The following is a 21,058-nucleotide window of genomic DNA, read 5'->3' on the forward strand; positions in this document are numbered from 1 at the left end:
TGGCACGTAAAAGAACTCCCGTTGGGCTAAATTCCGGCACCTCTGCGTCTTTGAAATCCGTAAAAGTAGTCAGTGGGACGTAAAGCAAATAATAATAATAATAATAATAAATAATAATAATAATAATAATAATAATAATAATAATAATAATAATAATAATCTCTAAATAACAAAAGAACTGAACTTTTAATCAATTAACTCACGATTCCTTCTTTGGCCATAATTACCGACCTCAGTCAGACTTTTGTCTTCTGTTCCCGAGTCAGTAGATTCGATCACAGCATTTGAGGCTGTTTAACTGCGACTACGCCATGTAGTTTGTTTATGGCTCGTTAGAGAACTATAGTAATCGAATGGGAGTTTAAAATATATACTTATCTTTATTATTATTATTATTATTATTATTAAATTAGTCATTTTAAAATTGAGACTATTTATAGTGGACAAATTTGTGAAGAAAAAATTAAATGGCGTATGGCTTTTAGTGCCGGGAGTGTCCGAGGACATGTTCGGCTTGTCAGATGCAGGTCTTTCGATCTGACTCCCGTAGGCGACCTGCACGTCTTGAAGAGTATGAAATGATGAAGACGACACATACACCCAGCCCCCGAGCCAGCGAAATTAACCAATGATAGTTAAAATTCCCGACTCTGCTGGGAATCGAACCCGGGACCACTGTGACCAAAGGCCAGCACGTTAATCATTTAGCCATGGAGCCGGACATTTGTGAAGAGAATAGATATGTTATTAACTCTCCCCCCCCCCCCCCTATGCGTGCTCTGGTTTCGCCACTGTGTTTATTTAGTTATTTATTAGGGATCACCATTCTAACGATTTCCACAACTGAGTCAAATATTGAGGTTTGTGGAACGATATTTATCTTATCAATCATGTTCAAAAAAACGTCTGTTGTGATGCTCCGCTCTGTCGCAACATCAAGGTATAATTCACCTATTAGGACCACCTGTTAACTACATTACTCAGATGTCGAATTATCTCAGCAATTATGCAACGCGATTCAAGTATGGTAAGTGATAACCTAATTGTCAACACATGCGAACTGAACATCAGTGTACACATACCGATTGACAGGACTGATAAAGATCCTGGTAACTATCAAAGTAAGTATCCGACCATCGCGGTCCGCTTTCATTGATCAATAACCACGCGGCCTTGAGTCAAAGACTGGTTTGTGTTACTTTAAACTAGTCATACGCGGAAATTACCCGACACCTTTCGTCACCTATACTTTCCGTATTTCTCTTTCGCTCTCGTCTTATAGTCAATCTCAGTATCTCGAAGAGTGGCCGGTTGTGTAAAACGTTCCTTCTTTTCATGTCCACGGTTGTTGGGATGGGTTCCAGTAAACAACTGGCGAGATTTTAAAAGAAAGATTCGTATCAGTAAATTTACTGCGATGCTGCAACAAAAACAAACAAACAAGCAAACAAACAAACAGTATGAATATATTCTCCCTGATCTTTTCCCACTTTTCTTGTAACCGGCATGTTGATTTGGCCCAGCTTTACGGTCCTAGTAAGTCACTGACGCCAACGCTGTGTTAAAGAAACACACACATTTTGCGTTTGTAGTGTGTTGTGGGTAGATAGAGATAACGTATGTGTATTAAAAATTAAAACGAACACCCTGTTCCCAAGCGAGAGGAACTAACCATATGCAGTTCCTGTCCGGGATTGACTCACGAGACAGGTGGTCATTATTTATTTATTTATTTATTTATTTATTTATTTATTCATTTATTTAAATTCAGGGCAAGGGACCTGTCTGTACAGTGTCGTGCGCTTACGCGATACTAGCAAGTCTGATAAGCTTTATTTTATATGGTAGAAATCAGGTACAGGTACGAAGTGTTCTTTTACATTGAATCACGGCTACGAAATGGTAACAGAAACGCCTTGTTAAGTCTGTTTGACAATCACAATTTGTTTTACGTTGCACCGACACAAAAAGGTCTTATGGTGACGATGAGATAGGAAAGGCCTAGAAGTGGAAAGGAAGTGGCCGTGGCCTTAATTAAGGTACAGTTCCGGCACTTGCCTGGTGTGAAAATGGGAAATCACGGAAAATCATCTTCAGGGCTGCCGACAGTGGGGTTCGAACCCACTATCTCCCGAATACTGGATACTGGCCGCACTTAAGCGACTGCAGCTATCGAACTCGGTCCTCCAAAGACTGAAGCTACCGGCGAAGGAAAGGGGAAGTCCACAAAGGGCATGAGAACAAAAGACTATTATGACCCGCCCCGTACAAGTAAGTTAGTAGTTATCCCACGCACCCAATTTGTTAGCTAGCTCGGAACTTGTCAGTTTTAGTCTCATCTTAAGACAGGCATGGGATTTCATTGGCGTACTCTATGCCCCCACCAATAGATGAGAGATGGCGCCTTTATTGTACGCCACGGCTAATTCTTTCCTAACTTACTGCTTAAAAAATACGTATGGGGCTGAAATGCCACCTCTGTGGGACCCTGGTGGAAACAGAACAAAGATACGCCTCGTTTTATAATATTACTACTACTAATAATAATAATAATAATAATAATAATAATAATAACAATAATAATAAAATTAAACACTTTAGTTGGTAGGCTATACATTTTAGGAGCCGTCGCCTTGCATAGGAAACCAACATGGTTCGTGTTCAATGCAATATAATCGGACCGGAATTCAATCGCACAACTTGAATATAGAAGGAGAGTGCCAACGAACTAAGCTACAATAACCATACCTTTCGGTACTTGTCATTAGATTATCTCTCAATGAAGCAAATATATGGCGTAAAAATTACTGATCGATATAACTGTAGAGAAGGATGGATGTTGACGTGCAAATGTAATTAACTCTAGTGTATGGAGCATGCGCACAATTCCTCCTTATACCTGATTTATTCGGTTCTCGCCAGACTCTTCCTTGTTACACAACGATAGCTTTACCGAGAAGTTATCTCTTTGAGCTCGGATTATGGAGCCACTCCCGTCCAGTAATGGCCATGCTTATTCACCTGTTTTACTCCCCTATGCCAGAGGTTCCCACCGTGCCGCACTTTAAATGTCACATTCTCGGTGTAATATCCTTCATCGTACTCAAAATTTAAAAACAAAATATTAAAATTCGAATTGGTGTTTTTTTTACAAGGAAATAACTTTTACATTGTTTTTATTCTTTCAAATGTAAAAACTACCAAATTAACAATAAGCCAAAAATTCAAACATCACTGGAGTATGGAACTATTTTCTGTTATTGCACAAAGTAGGGACCTGCACAGATTTGGCGTGAACATGGAACACTTGAACAGCGTTGCCAGTGTTCACACATTCAACCAAATATTTGACTACGACTCGACCGAATCTCAAAAACTCAAGGTCATGACAAAACTGAGGTTTACTTGTCACCCCACAGCCAACAGAAACTAAACATGAAACTATTGTACTCATTCCTGTCAAATCTGTCATTGTTTTAGATATTCAAAGACCGAGAGAGTTGGCCGTGCGGTTAGGGTCACAGGCTGTGAGCTTGCATTTGGGTGACAGCGGGTTCGAACCCAACTGTCAGCAACCCTTAAGATTGTTTTCCGTGGTTTCCCATTTTCACACCCGGCAAATGCTGGCTGGGGCTATACCTTAATTAAGGCCTCGGCTGCTTCCTTTCCACTCCGAGCCCTTTCCTATCCCATCGTCTCCATAAAGCCTACCTGTGTCCGTGCGACGTAGAGCAAATTGGATATTCAAAGAAATATAATAGTCTAATATGAAGGGAGCGCTCTCATCAACAAGAAAAAATGTTTTCTTGTGTGGTGGTGGTGGTGGTGATAACTGTTTTAAGGAAGTAAAACTGGCAACCATCCTATCTTGTTTGGTTTATTCCATTCCATAAAACATGTAAAAGTATTAACGAATTGCCTCTTGTGTTTCAATATAGGCTACTGTAAGTTTTAGTTTTTCCGTAAACTGTGATGCTCCGGACAAAGACTGTCCACCTACAGTCTTGGGACCCCGCTATACTTTCCTTAACAGTGGTTCCAGGTACGCGTACCCTTCGCGAGGTTTTTTTTTTTTTTTCCGGTGGGTAAGCAAACATTTATCTCCACCACTATAGCAAAACTGTCAAGTTCATATTTCAATACCATACAGCTTCCCATAAACTCACTTGCGCGAAGAAACTTCATTAGCATTCTTTATATCATCACCACTACCACCACCACGTCACTGTATTCTAGGACCTATGGAAGGTTTTCATTCCCCTCCCCCAGGGGAGGGGCGGCCCACCTAGAAGGTAACACCTTCTCTCTGGCCAGGCTGAATTCTTCGAAGATGCAGGCGACTCGGAATGCCTGCGTTGTTGCTGAGACGAAGTCTCGGTTCGCTCCAAGGTCTCTGACAGCATTTCGTTTTACGGTGATTCGCGATACAATACAGTATAGCCTATCGATCTACCGTACTTTATCGTATGATCGACAACTTTTTTTAAATTTATGTGATACACGGAAAAGTAAATAACTAGATAAATAAATAAATTAGTCTCCGCTTTTTTGCATGAAGAGACTTCATCTGATTTTTATCTATAATTATTTGTTAATCCACTTCACGGTTCCTTTTTCGAATGAGAAAATTAAATTAATGTTATCTTTCAATCGCCAACTGTACTCAGAAGATGTTAACTTCAGACGGGTTCTCGAACAAGAACTTTCCGAAATGGATACTGGAGGAATTAACCATACACAGTTTAAATCTCCGGCCCGGCCAGAAATCGAACCCGGGGCCCTCTGAACTGAAGGCAAGTTCGTTGACCACTCAGCCAAGGAGCCGTACAGTTATTCCATATACAGTATGCATATCAAAGGGTACAAAAAGACATATTCATGTTTAGATAGTCATTCGTGAGAAACTGAATAACTAACACTCGTCGAATTAGAAAAAAAAAATGTCAAAAGAAACGCTGGGAATCGCAATACACAACGAAATTGACTACTTTCACTTGGTGATAGAATGGTTTACATAATTAGCACGGAGAGAAATAAATAAATAAATAAATAAATAAATAAATAAATAAATAAATAAATAAAGAATCCGTAACCAATATAATAATCACTTAAAAAGCAAGGGCAATGTCGACATTTAAGATAACTGGTACGTTAAGGAATGCTGGAGAAAGATTCCTAATCAGAAGAACATGCGACATAACGACAAAGATTTACGCATGTATTTGTTTTCCTGAATTCTCTATATAAATGGTGAAATACGATTTCCATTCTTTTCGGTTAGATTGCGAGTTAAAAGTCTAAATGACTGTTAGAGAAAGTGTTTTAAATACGATAATGTGACAAATTACTTCTGACTAGAGACAAAGATTATTAAATATATGTTAACAGAACCCATGTCTATGTATGAGGGAAAGAATATGTTTCGTACTCTTACCAGTGTCTAGTAATATGTAGGCCTACACAGACGGACAAGTTAAATGACAGATTACTCAATCGCTTTAGCTGCAGGCAGTTTTCCTCCAGCATTACCTCGTTCTGCCTCTTTGAAACGATCACCACCCTCTAATTAGTCGTTCTCTTAGTCAAACGGATCAAGTACTTCGTCTTTACGTTTGCTTCTTGATCATAGCGATGCATTCCAGGAAGTGAAGTCCAGTATAAATATGAATTTCAGTGAGGTGTTGAAAGAGATCCTGCAGAGTCCACTGTAAGATTTCTGGCTGAATCTATTGTTCAAGATTCTAGTTGCCACCTGCTGATTACGCATGTAGAAGTTCACATGCATATTGTAAAACGGCAACTAGTTTTGCTGGAAAGTTACTGATATTGTTGTGCTATCCACCAATTACACGAAACAACGCTTTTCGGACATAAAAACGTTTCGTTTCACAACTCGGACGGAAACTGAAGATCAAATCTATTTCGTATCTTCCTGATCATGTGTTCACAGCTTCGGCAAGATGTAAAAGAGTAAGACGTCAATACGGTAGCTTGAACTTCCCCAGAATATTGGTTTTTTTTAATACTCTTTATGGACTGTAAATTATACATTCTCTTTGGAGATGGAGGATCAATGCAACTAGTGTTTATAAACATTTATAGATATTTCGGTTTAAGAAGTGAATACCGAGTTCACCGAACTCTACGTTCTGAAGTAGTTCACTTCCTGTTGTAAGATAATAATAATAATAATAATAATAATAATAATAATAATAATAATAATAATAATGCCTCAACAACTAACACACAAGCATCATTTTACAAGTTAAAAATCACATGGAAAACACTAATTTTAACGATTTTGTACTTCTAAATAGGCAAATATATGTCCCGGCGTAACACAGATAATTTTCACATTCGCAGAGAATCATAGCAAGCCATGAATATTCAGTATAAATTACCAGTAGACTATATTAAATTAAGGTATTTGTTACGAAGCAAAAATGTTCCAGATTAGATTAGGAACCGTCTGAAAGGGAAGTACACGTTGAAGTTGGATATTAAGAAATTTAATGATTTGTGAAGTCTCGTAACACAGTTTCGCCACACAAGAAAAAACAGTTTGAAACAATAATACCACCAGAAACACGGTGCAAGGTAATCTTGTTATTCGCATTAGTAAATAACTACACTACACTTTTTTACTTCGAATATCACTGAACAGCGCACACTTGTCAAATTAAGCACACTAGGAAGTCGAGTTGATAGGGAAAATACAGTATTAGAATATTTATTACACCACATATTTCGTATAACAACATTCCGATGACGACGTTGATTACCGATATAGGCTAATTATTTCCGGTGATGTAAATTAAGAGAGTATGCGATTGAGAGCCTGGAACAATTCAGTACTCGCCTGCAACTACACTGCAGCGCAGCCATTACCGAAGAGTCTTGAACTTGAAGCGATCCGAATGCATTGCAAGTTTGGTCGCGACTGTCCGATCAAGGTTCTGCAAGGATGTGGCAAGGAAGAAAATAAAATCACAAGATAGCGTGGCATGTTTAAAGTCTGCCAGTACACTTCTGTTGTCACCATCCTTGTGCCAATAAGAATAAAGGGAGCTGGCTAAATGCCATTGCGTTGTTTGTCTAGTACGATAAGCAGACGATGATGGTTTTTATTAAATCCTCTTTACCGGATTACCACCATTCATTTATTTCTTTGTATTAATAACCCAGTGTGCTACCAGCAGCGGCGATTGGGAATTAGAAGTGGGGGGAGGGGGACAAAAAATATACAGACAAGAGAAAGCAGCCGGGGAATTTATCCAAGGGGAAGGTCCGAATCTTTAACTATGTAACAAACTATTCTAAAATGTAAATCATCTTTCGGCTAATGTAAAATTTCGTAAAGTTTTTAACTCGGGGATAGAGAGTAAGTTACCCTCTCGAACTCCCCTTCATCTTGGTTTGAGGTGACTACTTTTTCGTAACTGTTTTCTTCCTGTAATGTATTAAAGTTATTTCCATGCGAGCCACCTCAGTAGTTTGGGACTAGCCCCAGTAGGCCGGGAGCCCTGTAGGTTTTAATTTTTCATTATCTGGGAGCGCAGTGTACGCCTCCATTCACTTCGTGTTCGGGCAGTTTATTTAACCTGTTCTTTTTTCGCAAAGGCCCAGTAGGTTGGGTACTCGATACCCCTGTATAAAATTATTTCAATTTGTAAATCGTGCCTTTAGAGGCCAGAGATTGTAAGATTTTGATGTAATGTTGCCTTGAGTAGGCTGTAAGAAACTGAGAGCCTGTAAGCTCTTTTCAAAGTTTTGTAATAGTGAAGGGTGCCTCTGGAAGGCTAGTTATTGTAATTTAGGGAGCAAGTGCTCTTGAATGAGGGGTTTTCTGCCCTTGACTAAATTATTCCTCATTTTTAATTGTAAATCTTGTAAACTTGAGCTCGTAGCTCAGAAACTATAAATCGAGGGCTTGAAGCCCAAACGTGTTAAGATTCCCTATTCTTGGGGTGTTGTACCCTTATTTGGGATTGTACCTGAGATATTGTTATTTTCACCAATTTACTAAGTGAAAAGTTGTTAAGTTTTTTAAGTTGTTGTTTTTGAAGAAATACAACCTTCAGTTCAAGTTTTAAATTCATTTTGATATTGTAGATAGACCCATTCACCCCAGCACCTTCTTTAACCTCTTTCTGCTCCACGGGTATCCCCGTAACAATAATAATAATAACGATCACCACCGCAACTGTCAGATAAAGTATTGCACTCGACAACAGATTTCCCTTCTTTTCTACCAGCTTGAAGACTGCACGAGCCGTCTTTCTAGCACTAAAAAGCTACACAATGAAATAGATTTTCGCAGATAGCTTTTGTTGCTGGACTTCACATATCTAAAACTAGCAATTACCCGCGGCTTCGCTCGCGTGGGTTTCGCAATTTGATCAAAGTAATCATTCCTCGGCATTGTACTAAGACATTATCTGAAAAGTATAAAAACTCACCCAAAATTGAGTGTCATTTAGCCCAGAAATTCTTTGTAAACCATTTTTGTGGTATTGCCATTTGTGGCTAAGACGACCATGCGACATACAAGTGTACATGTGAGAAACAGTCTTCTCTCAAGTCGAAAAAATAAATACGTGTTTCTTTATTTTAACGGAGATTCCAAATACCAATTTTCACGTCTATAACGTCTTCAGTTTTCAAGATATAAGTATCCTCATAAAAAAATTTCAACTGTTCTTCACATCTCTTCACCGCCCGTTAAGTGCCTTTCCGAAAATAGAAAGCTACATGTTCCTGTATTTTTAAAGGATTTCCCAAATACCGTTTCTTGTCTCTAACATGTTAAGTTTTTGACATTTAATGTAGGTATAACGGTACTCATTTTAAAAATTCACCCGATTTTCTTATTCCTTTCAGCCCCTTAACTGGGTTTTCAGAAAACAAAAATATACGTGTTTCATTATTTTGAAAGGAAACTAATAATACCAACTTTAACGTCTGTAACAGCTTCATTTTTTAATATGAAGTTTCCTCAAACATATTTCAACGCCTTATTTACTTATTTTCAACCCCACACCCCTTACGTCGATTTTCCGAAAAGAACAAATGCGTGTTTCTTTATTTTTAAAGGAGATTCCAAATACCAATTTCCACGTCTGTAACCTTCACTTTTGAGATATAAGTTTCTCCAGAAAAAGAAATCAATTTCTTTACTTCCTTTCACACTCACCACTCAAGTGAATTATCAAAAAAAAAAAAAAACCACACAGTACCTGTTTCTTTAAAATAGCTTCCACGACTAACATCTTCAGTTTTGAGATATATGTATCCTCGTAGAAGGAATTAATCTCCGTTTACCCCCCCCCCCACCACTACCAAGTTGATTCCCCCAGCAAAATGCGTGTTTCTTTATTTTTAAAGGGGATTCCAAATACCAGTTTTCACGTTTGTAACATCTTTAGATTTTTGGTGTATATATACATCTAATTCAACTAATTTTTCAATTCTTTCACCCCCCACCCCGTTAAGGGTTTTTCCCGAAAACCAAAGAAAACTTGTTTCTTTAATTTTAAAGGAGATTCCAGATACCAATTTTCACGTCTGCAATATGGTAAGTTTTTCAGATATACCGTAGATACGTTAATTTTAAGAATTCACCCCCTTTTTCAGTTTTCTTTGAGTGGATTTTCCGAAAAAAATAATATTTATGCTTCTTTACTTTTACAGGAAATTCCAAATACCAGTTTTCAAATCTGTAATATGTTACGTGTCTGAGATAATTTTCAGATATAGTCTGTTTTTAAATTCACCCCGTTTGTCACTCGTGTTCACCCCCTATTCATCGGATTATCCAAAAAATCAAAAATACGTGTTTATTTTCAAAGGAGATTCCCAATTTCAATTTTCATGTCTGTAACGTCTTCAGTTTTTAAGATATAAGTCTTGTCATAAAAGGTGTTCGACCACTTTTCCCCCTTTTTTCACCCCCCTTAATGGGATTTTCCGAGAACAAAAAATATTTTTTTTCTTTATTTTTAAAGGAGATTCTAAATACCAACTTTTACGTCTGTAAACTTTTAAGTTTGAGATATAGATATCTTCATTTTAAAAAATTCACTCCCCTTTTCACCGCCTTAGTGATGGAATATCCAAAAATCCTCTCTTAGCAAGCACCTACATGTTAATATGAATGTATCAACAAAATTTAATTTCTTTATGTCCAGTAGTTTTGGCTCAGCGATGATGAATCAGTCAGTCAGTCAGTCAGTCAGTCAGGACAAGTTATATATATGCATACAGATTACATTTTTCTTTCAAAATTAGGTCTTTCTTCTGCGTACTTTAAAATGCATTGATAAACAAATAAAAAATGAGACCATAAATTTCGTTCTTCCCCTTCGATATACCGAACCTACAATAGTGCAGTTTATGTGAGGGGCAGGCAATCATCACAGATACGGTATGCTTCTGCTTATCAAAGCACGTCTAGAGTCTATTTTCCTTCAATTTTGGAATGCTTTTGAACATTGAAAAACACTTTATTGTCCATGGCTTTAGCACAAGAAATACGGTTCATATTTAGCAATTCTGACAAAAATCATATCGCGCAGCTTAAACGTATGATCTTCCTCCTAATAAATATCAACATTTTTTTAACAGCATTCATATAATTTACCAAAATGCCACTGGCATGTTTAAACTCGATCGTAGAATACATTTAATTGTATCATATGGGTACAATGGCGTATGGCCTCCGGAGAGGCCTGGTGCGTGTCTTTTTCTCGTAGACGGCCCTACCTAGGTAGATTTCTAATGCTGAATACGCCACACACACCCAGCCCCCGAGCCACTGGAATTCACTAATTAAGGTTAAAATCCCCAACCCGGCCGGAAATCGAACCCGGGACCCTCTGGACCAAAGGCCAGCACGCTAACCATTTAGCCATGGAGCCATCTTATGGGTGATAATGCGGTACAGTAAGGTACGACGCATTTACCATTTCTGCCAATTAATACTTGAAGTTTCGTGAACATCGAGCAATGTAATATTGATTCTAGTCCTCTAGTATTCCTTAAATAGCTCTAAAATTCTCAGAAATGCGCAATGCGTGATCACGAAAATAGAAGTTTCGTGTTCTCACACACAAGGTCATGGCTATCGATTTTGTAACAGAACAGTGTTGCAGACAAGACTTCCACTGGCTGCGCGGACTTTTATCTGACCCAAATAGAAAGGATGAGCTTTGGCTCAAATTCAAAAACCCTCATGCCATACAGAGAAGTATTAGACATTTAGATGTGAATTTATAAAAATCTGTTATGTGATGCTTAAGTTTTGATGATGATGATGATGATGCTTGTTGTTTTAAGGGGCCTAACATCGAAGGTCATCGGCCCCTAGCTTCAGTTTTATCTCGCTGTGAATTATTTGCACCACGGTGGAGATTCATCCTGGAATGTCGTGATGGAACGCCCGGCGGAGGCCTATCGATTGCTGTACTAGCTGGCACGAATACAAGATAAAATCAGATCAGCTGAAGTGAATGAGGAGTTATCCTCTCACTAAGAATGATGCAAATGTGCTCGTAATGAAATCCGAGGCCTTTTAAATCAACTTAGAACCTCCTTCAACACTCCACTGAAAGATTTCTTGAAGAAAAAAAATGCTCAGGTTAACCTTTACACGTTTTTTTTTTTTTTTAGTGGCTTTACGTCGCACCGACACAGATAGGTCTTATGGCGACGATCTTTACACGTGTAGGGAAGAAATACTTCATATAAACTTTATTTCTATTCCTTATCACGGATGTATCTACCATTATTTCACTTATTTCCGAATCCAGGGGTGTGTTCTCAAGCTAGTAAAATGGCTTGCATCATTTTGCACCTCCTTATCTAACCTCCTACACATTCAGAGTCGTTTTAATTTCGGAGGTCGCATTGTATTAGTTCTGATGTTCCAACAGGGCTAAGCTGCATAGCTAATATTCTGTCAAATATCATACATCATATGTCAAACAATGAGGTTTACAAGCAGTTACATTGTACGACCTGGTGAGAAAACATTCCAATTCAGACCTAAAACCTGCTTACCTTCCTTAAAATGAAACTACAGGTAGCATACCTTAAAGAGTGCATATATTATTTTTTTTCCTTTTACATTTTGAACCAAAAATACAACCAGCAAACAAACATGTTGTGTTTATTTGATAATAACCTCTCAGAAATGATGGAGACTCAGTTTCCCCAAAGACTAACCACCGATTTTCTTCACATAACTTTGCTATTCAGTCGACTGTATTTAAATTAAGCCTCGGTTGAATATAAACCTTCTGAAGAAACTTACTACTGAAGTACGGAGAGTCACGCTCACATACTTATGTTCGACCTCCCAAGGAATCTTACTGCTCCTTGTAATTCTCCTTAAGAACCGCGAAAGGAGCTATAACAACAAACACTGGGCCGTGGTAGCTAAGCGTACTGTCCCTGGCTTCTCATCAGGAGGTCGCGGTCCGAATCCTAGCCAATGCACGTGGAATTTTTGAAATGAAATGTCAGTGGAAAACGGAAGGTTCCGTGGCTATAATCACGATATCAACAATCACGTAAACCTGTACCTTTGGTTTAAAATGAACACTTCCAATCTCAGTAAATTATTGTTGTTCTTGTTGCTAGTGGCTTTACGTCGCACCGGCACAGGCAGGTCTTATGGCAACGATGGGATAGGAAAGGCCTAGGAGTTGGAAGGAAGCGGCCGTGGCCTTAATTAAGGTACAGCCCCAGCATTTGCCAGGTGTGAAAATGGGAAACTACGGAAAATCATCTTCAGGGCTGCCGACAGTGGGATTCGAACCCATTATCTCCGGGATGCAAACTCTCAGCCGCGCGCTCCTAACCGCACGGCCATCTCGCCCGGTAATTGTTGTTCTTTGAGATTAGTAAGGTGTATCTATGTTTGAATCCCCTTGGGGGGGGTGGGGGCAGTAGAATAACACCCACGGTACCCCTTGTCTGTCGCAAGAGGAGAAAAGGGCCCCAGGGGCTCAACTTGGGAGCGTGGGTTGGTAACCACGGGGCCCATACCTGAGTCCTAGCATTGCTACCAGTTACTTGTGCCAGGTTATCCTATCCAACCTTCCTTGTTCTTTTCCAACCCCGATGGTATTAGAGAATTCGAAGCCTAGGGAGTCAAATTTTAACGCCCTTCGTGGCCCTTGCCTTCCTTTGGCCTATAACTCCATTTTTCTAACTGTCGGACTCCTTACATTTTTTCCTCTGATTAGTGTTAACAGAGGATGGTTGCCTAGTTTTACTTCCTCTTAAAACAATAATTATCACAACCACCACCGCCATCTTCTCTGATGGGAATTTCCCTGAGCACGCGCAGGAATTATTTCTAGTAAGAGAATGATCCCATTTTAATATATTTAAATTTATATGTTACCAAAGAATTCGTGCCAGTAAGAAAGAAACGTTGTTTCCATAGACTGAGGAGCTCTACGTGTTGTGTATATGGTTTAATGTCACCATTGCCTTGTCCTGGATATATCGGCTTGGCTTATGACGTCTTAGTTATACGACGCTGTATATTATGTTTGCGTCATTTAGCCACGGAGGTCGGGCGAGCCAAAGTATTGTATAAATAATCGCATGCTGTTGCACGAATACCTCACCGCCAGCTTAAACCAGACTTAACCCGATTCCTTTACGCAGGAAGTCAAAAGCATACATACATAGGCCTACCTATTTTAAAATCCCTTCTGTTGCAGTCGTCACTTAATATTCAACACACGAACAACAGAATGAGTAATAATAATAGACGTGTGGCTTTATTTTTGGCAAGTCATTCGATAATGCGGAATAATACGTGTTGTGACCGAGTGCCTTATGCTAATTGGACGTTGGCGACCTAATACTAGTCAGTGCCCCCGGCTTCGCCAGAGGCCACCGATAGAGTATACTTTGGCCAGTTTTTCCGCTCGTACTCTAGCCAGCCACACCGAATGTTGCTTAACTTCCCATATCCCACGGGATCCGAAGAGATGGCTTCAGTCTGTAACAAATGGGAAGGATTTTGGCCTCGAAAGCCTGATCAGAACTGTACCACTAAGTGGCTGCTATGTCGTCGCCTTATCCCATCACGGTTTCTCTCGGACTACCGCAGGAGTGATCTTCCGATATCGCTAGGTAATTCAATGCCTCAGCTAAGTGCTACAATAATACATTTAGTAGCAATGATTGAGCTTCTTCCGCACTTATGCTTTCCTTCATAAAAACGACCGTAAAGGAAACAGCTTCCCATTTGACATCGAATATAGTTCCTTCTCCTATCGTAAATTACAATTTAAAGTAAATCCTGATGGCAAATGCTGCACCGTCTACGGTAGAAGTTTCATGAACACTGTCCCAGTCATCCGGAAATTTATTTTTCCCTACATCTCTAGAACCAATTACTGGGTATTGTAGCGTAACAGAAACAGCGTAACACCTTTCGAGCGGACGAGTTGACACATTCCTCCACCCCCTCCCCCCCTTTCCGCACTCTGTGGGACCCAATTAGGTTGTAACATCAGGGACGATGATGATTATGATGATGACAGCATAGTTTCTGCATGGTATGCACTGTACTTATGGCTAGATTCTCCCTGTTTAATTATATTAATGTCGTATGTCTAAAGTTTCTTCAACTACAATCAGTCGTAAGAGATGGCAAAGTTTTAGAAACTTGTCTTGTCATCCCTGAACATCTATTTAGGAGAATTTCAGATAGACTATGTGGCTATTACAAAGAGAAACCAAAAGGGGGTCATAGAGTGAGGGCATATAACGCTGTTTATGGTGATTCGACCGTCGAGTGGAGACAAGTTTTGAGCAGACTCCTTGGTGCTATTCGACAGGAGTAGGCTATGTGCCGACACCGGGTTTCACCTTCTCCTACCACAACACACACAGATGCGCTGATCACCTATGGGCGTCAACTAGAAAGACACGATTTCACATCGTACCACACTATTATTATTATTATTATTATTATTATTATTATTATTATTATTATTATTATTATTATTATTATTTGACCTTTCAATTTACATAAGGAAAGTGATTCAGGAAATATTACATTAGGAAATGAAGTCTTAAGGGAAGTAGATGACAACTGCTATTTGGGTAGGAAAATAACTACCGATGGCAGAGGTAAGGAGGACATAAAATGTATACTAACACAAGGAAGAAAAGAAATTTGTTCACTTCAAACATCGGTATAGGCATTAGAAGGATGTTTCTGAAGACTCATCTGGAGCAATGGCAATGGCTCCCTATCCCCATCCACATCCCTGCATCTCATTTGCAGCGGTGCAAAACACTGATGAGAGAATATCTCAAGATCCAGACCAACAAATAATTACCTATTCATAACGCCGTTAACTGTCTACATGTGCACCGAATACGCTCGAGACATCCACGGCGGAGAATCTTATAGCTAACAAATTCAAGCTGGCTGAGAGGGTCTCTTGAATGGAAATCGTTTACCCTTCCAGAGAGTCCAGGAATGTCATGCATAACCGAGAAGGTGCCTGGGTTTGTTCAGCTTGGAAAGATCTGGTCAAAACTGAATCGAATTCGGACCATCCACGCTGTATGTGTGAATCTCCTGCAGAAGTGGAGAAAAAGATCGTCATGTTGCGACTGTGGCGCTGAGAGGCAGGCTGTTAAGACACGTAGTTCAAGAATGCCCACGAACATCTTACAACTGTGAACCAAGATACTTTTTCCTCGGGACATCACACGCACTCTAATACATCTCCAATCTGGATGTGCAATTATAAATAATTTTCATGTATGCCATGCGATAAATGAGCAAATAAAACCGCTAACGAGACTCGAACCACCTAACCACGGTGTCAGACCACGCCTTAACAATTATGGCCACCGGGGATGATGATGATGAAGATGATGATGATGATGATGATGAGGATACCGTGTTCACTGCACGCAGAATATTCTCTCAGAGAACATTGCCAGCCAGCTAAGAAAGTGGTTGCCTGGTGTGAAAATTCGGGTATCGAACCCATCATCTCCCGAATGCAAACTGATAGTTACGTGACCTAAACGGCGCGGCCACTGGCTCGGTCCAGGAACTTTTATCTGAACTGAGAACATTATAGCGAGGAATAAAAATAATATTTTAAATAATAAGAGGTATATCGCGCGCGGACTGTTCTGCGAGTGAAAGATCGATACACCCACGACGCCAGGTCGGCGCCACTGCTAAGAGACGCCATCTCCGTCTCGCCACTGCCTCTGTTTACTGGACCGATAGATTATACAAGACAGCGCGTCAAATCACTTTTCATCCGACAATTGACCTTACTTTATATTGAAGAGTAGATCACCTCATTATCTCGTGGCTTCACACGAACTACACCACACTGGATGATCTGTGTTGTTCAGAGCATCATTAAAATGGAATATCTAGTTTTCTACTGTAAAAACGGCACTAATTCCGATTTTCTTTTGAAAATGAATACAGAAAAGTTATATTATACAAACAGTTGACGGATTAGTTAGAAAATAATCTATAATATCCATAATATCCACTAATAAACACACTAGGGCAATAAGATACAGACGAAGGAAATACGATAAAATGAAAAAACTCTGAAAAAACCCTCTCTAACCTAAGACGTAACTTCACTCTAACTATGAATGCTACGACAGACACATCAAGTTATGTATGAGGGAGTTTTAAAATAAAGTAACAAAAATACGATAATTGTTTCCCATCGTATGTTAGCGTATTTCCAATATACTCATTATCCTAAGCTATATTCTTGTATGTCTTTTACATTTCCTTTCGGTTTCTGTACGGAAATTTAAAATGTGTGAGTCTAAGTTTGAAAAGGATTACATTTCTGCAAAGCAATAAAATAAGACCGAAACCCAGCTCGTGTGAAAGCTGAACAAAAGTCTGATGAAGAGTTCTTTTTAAACATGTAATATCGAACCTAAGTAAACCAGAACTGACCGATATGTAAAAATATTTTTAAAAATGTTTTTCCTGAAATTGTACTGAACCCTGATATTACGAGCCAATTGATGTATTGAAGAATTCACACTGAATTCCATTTCATTCATCGAATACTGGGTATGTTGTTTATCCCAGGTAATTTTGAGGTCGCTAGAGCCAAAGCGTGCTCACCTTTGGCTCTCGGCCTGGGGTTAAAGGCCAGTAGCCCTTCCTGACGTCACGTGATCTTTCAAGTCAATCCATCTGGTAGTCGCGTCTGTTCCTCTGTAATAATAATAATAATAATAATAATAATAATAATAATAATAATAATAATAATAATAATAATAAAGAGGCGTCACTAGAACAGGAAAAATCAAGCGACTGGACTGAACCCAATTTGTCAGAGAAAGCAGCCCTCTCAACGAGAGGTAACAAGCTGGAACGGGCCTAACGACCCGCTCACAACACCTACAAGCTATGTCTGTCACAAAATCTAAAGCTGAAACACGACACAACAGTCATCCGCCCGGAAGCTCTGTATATCATGGAGTGTGTCGCTAAACACAGAAGGCTTGATTGAAAAAGAGATGGAAGTGAGAGAGGGAAGAATTCTCTAAAAGATTCTAGGGCCGGTACTGCAAGATGGGGAATGCTGGAGACGTCACTATTCAGAGCTCTACTCCCCAAGCAAGGCGGCTCTCTGACTGTTCCAGGAAAAGGAGGGTACTGTCTATGGTCATGTGGAAAGACCGTCTCCCAGTAGATTCTCCTTCTAACGAAACAAGTAAGTCCGTACCACGTGAGTGACTGGGGCCGACAGATTTAAGAACAGACAGGCTGTGAAGCAGATTCTGAAGAAAGACCGCGGTTTTCAGGAAAATGCAATGAAAAAGAAAAGTAATTCCTGGTCGGAGGAATGAAAGATACGACAGTACTGGGTGAATATCAAAGCCTAACGAACAAGCATAGTCTCACGTAGGCCTGTTCGAACTACTACTACTACTACTACTACTACTACTAATAATAATAATAATAATAATAATAATAATAATAATAATTCAACCGTGTGCAAGCATTCTGTTGTCATTTAGACTGCATGTGTGTCAGTTTCAGTGGTCCGTTTTATTCTACTAAGTGACCGTGAAACTAATCCCCGTTGAACCATTCATGGCTGAGATATAATCAATTTTATCGGGCAAACACCAAATGTGTCATCAGAGATCTTTCAAATGCAAATATCGTACAGATTGAGTGTCGAATGGACTTTCTTCCACCCTTCAAAAATACGACTACCTCTGCCAGGCTTGAACCCGCAGTCTTGAGATCAGGAGGCCGATACTACCACTGATCCACAGAAGGAGATCTTAGTGGGTGAGGGCGTACCCGGTAACCGGTAAGACGCGACTGAGGGTGAAGACACGCCAAGTGGGTCGCTATGCGATATCCGCATCGCTGCTAAAATAAAAGCACTGAACTGAATGGAACAGTGCATGCCCAAAATAATCTCGCTGTCGCGCTGTCCAGCCGAGTGCCTCGACGTCTCACCGGGATACAAATGCTTCTTTCGTATGGAGGATTGCCGCGATGTCAGCGAGACGGACTGCGCTCTGATTGGTGCAATCAAGGTCACCTCTTTTTCGCTGCAGCGGACAGCGCAGGTGTTTCAATTTTATTCTGTTGTTTTGGTGTTTAAGATGACAGGAATTAAGGAGCAAATAATCAAAACGATACTCAACGAACCCGCAGTAAGAGACAAAAGAAACAAGCATAACACAAAGTAGTTTTACACACACACACACACACACACACACACACACACACACACACACCTTACGAGCTGAGACATGCAGGTAAGTGCGCAACTTGATTACTATCAACGGACTCATAACAAAGTGCAAAAAACATACATTTTCGAAGGCTCAAAATTATAGCGGAATACACTTCAACAACCTGTAATGAGTCCCCAAGCAAGATGTTGACTACACACCACTCTTCCTTTGTCTGGCAATGTTCTAGGAAAAACGTTTCGAAGCGTTATCTAATAAATTTTGCTCTCCTTGAACAACGATAGGGCCGATGACCTTCGATGTTAGGCCCATTTAAACAAGCATCATCATCATCAACGATTGTTCGATCTGGTCAAATGCATATTACACTGTGCTAGAATAGGAGAGAGGTCCATGCCATCAAGGGCTGAAACCTCCTTATAACACCTGAATATGTAAGGAAGTTTGTTCACCGCACACTGCGGCCGTCAGCTGACCAAGGAGTTTATAACATACAAAGTATGCGCGAGTCATTGGAATGACACTAAACCTGAAAGTAAAGGTCCCGCCGAGGGCAGATGGGCCGCGCTGCTGTGCGACTCCGCATTCCCGTGGTGTCTCGTTCTCATTGCGAGTTAAGACGCACCCAGAGCGTATACTTTGGGACCCGAAAGATGGTGAACTATGCCTGGCCAGGACGAAGTCAGGGGAAAGCCGTAGCTATTCTGACGTGCAAATCGAACGTCGGAGTTGGGTATAGGGGCGAAAGACTAATCGAACCATCTAGTAGCTGGTTCCCTCCGAAGTTTCCCTCTGGATACCTGGCGCTCGAACGAGTCTCACCCGGTCAAGCGAATGATTAGAGGCCTTGGGGCCGAACCGACCTCAACCTATTCTCAAACTTTAAATAGGTGAGATCTCCAGCTTGTTTAAAGCATTTTTGTAGCCGCGAGATTTATTTATTGAATCGGAGTGCCAAGTGGGCCACTTTTGGTAAGCAGAACTGGCGCTGTGAGATGGACCAAACGCAGAGTTGAGGCGCCCGAGTAGACGCTCATGGGAAACCATGAAAGGCGTTGGTTGCTTAAGACAGCAGGACGGTGACCATGGAAGTCTGAATCCGCTAAGGAGCGTGTAACAACTCACCTGCCGAAGCAATGCAATCTGATAGCTATGTGACCCAAACCGCACAGTCACTTGCTCGGTCGTCTTCAATTCCACCGCGATTATAAGACTTGCAGGGTGTCATCACAACGTATTAACCCTCTATGACTACTGGACTTATTGCCAGTACAGCATGCTTGACAAACCCTGGGACGACGCATTACATATCATGGCCAGCCAACTCAAACAGTACAGGAGCTGGCTGCACATGTAATCAAGGAGAGATATAATGCTAATAAGTAAGCAGAATATTTGTTTAAATGCCTGCACAAGGATCCAACTGTTTATAACTTCTTATATCTGTCACACTTCGTTCTGATATACGTACCAAACGGCAACAAACACTGTATTATAATAATAATAATAATTATTATTATTATTATTTCTCTTCCTAGTATGGTTATGTAATAATAATAATAATAATAATGTTATTTGCTTTACGTCCCACTAACTACTTTTTAAGGTCTTCGGAGACGCCGAGGTGCCGGAATTTAGTCCCGCAGGAGTTCTTTAACGTGCCAGTAAATCTACCGACACGGGGCTGTCGTATTTGAGCACCTTCAAATACCACCGGACTGAGCCAGGATCGAACCTGCCAAGTTGGGGTTAGAAGGCCAGCGCCTTTACCGTCTGAGCCACTCAGCCCGGCAGTATGGTTATGTACATATTTCGCACGTTTCATGAACTTCTCTCCTTTTCGTTTATGTGTAGTACTTTCAATTTCCGGCAATGTATTAAACGTTTCATGCTGAGATGATTAATCAGATTTTTAAATAGAGGAATTTCCGAAGATCCTCGAATACTCCAGGAATCATTTCTGATATGGCAGGAGGCTCACATTTGGCTCTAATAAGGATATTAATAATGCAAACCAAACCAAACCAAACCCCATGGCACTACAGCCCTTGAAGGGCCTTGACCTACCAAGCGACCGCTGCTCAGCCCGAAGGCCTGCAGATTACGAGGTGTCATGTGGTCAGCACGACGAATCCTCTCGGCCGTTATTCTTGGCTTTCTAGACCGGGGCCGCTAACTCACCGTGAGATAGCTCCTCAATTCTAATCACGTAGGCTGAGTAGACCTCGAACCAGCCCTCAGGTCCAGGTAAAAATCCCTGACCTGGCCAGGAATCGAACCCGGGGCCTCCGGGTAAGAG

At 40.4% G+C, this 21,058-nt stretch overlaps 1 protein-coding gene across 5 annotated transcripts in view; it reads right to left on the reverse strand.

Moving 5' to 3' along the window:
• LOC136876152 (monocarboxylate transporter 14) overlaps positions 1-21,058 on the reverse strand; it is a 204,432-nt gene that overhangs the window by 79,358 nt on the left and 104,016 nt on the right. Inside the window, exon 1 of one of the 5 annotated variants that reach the window (XM_067149864.2) lies at positions 6,860-6,933. The exons of the other annotated variants lie outside the window; for them this stretch is intronic. The gene's annotated coding sequence lies outside the window, so the exon portion shown is untranslated. Of the gene's footprint in view, positions 1-6,859; positions 6,934-21,058 lie in introns of those variants that run through there. 5 annotated transcript variants of the gene reach the window in all.

This window comes from Anabrus simplex, chromosome 6 (assembly GCF_040414725.1).
Source record: "Anabrus simplex isolate iqAnaSimp1 chromosome 6, ASM4041472v1, whole genome shotgun sequence".
Lineage (NCBI taxonomy): Eukaryota > Metazoa > Arthropoda > Insecta > Orthoptera > Tettigoniidae > Anabrus > Anabrus simplex.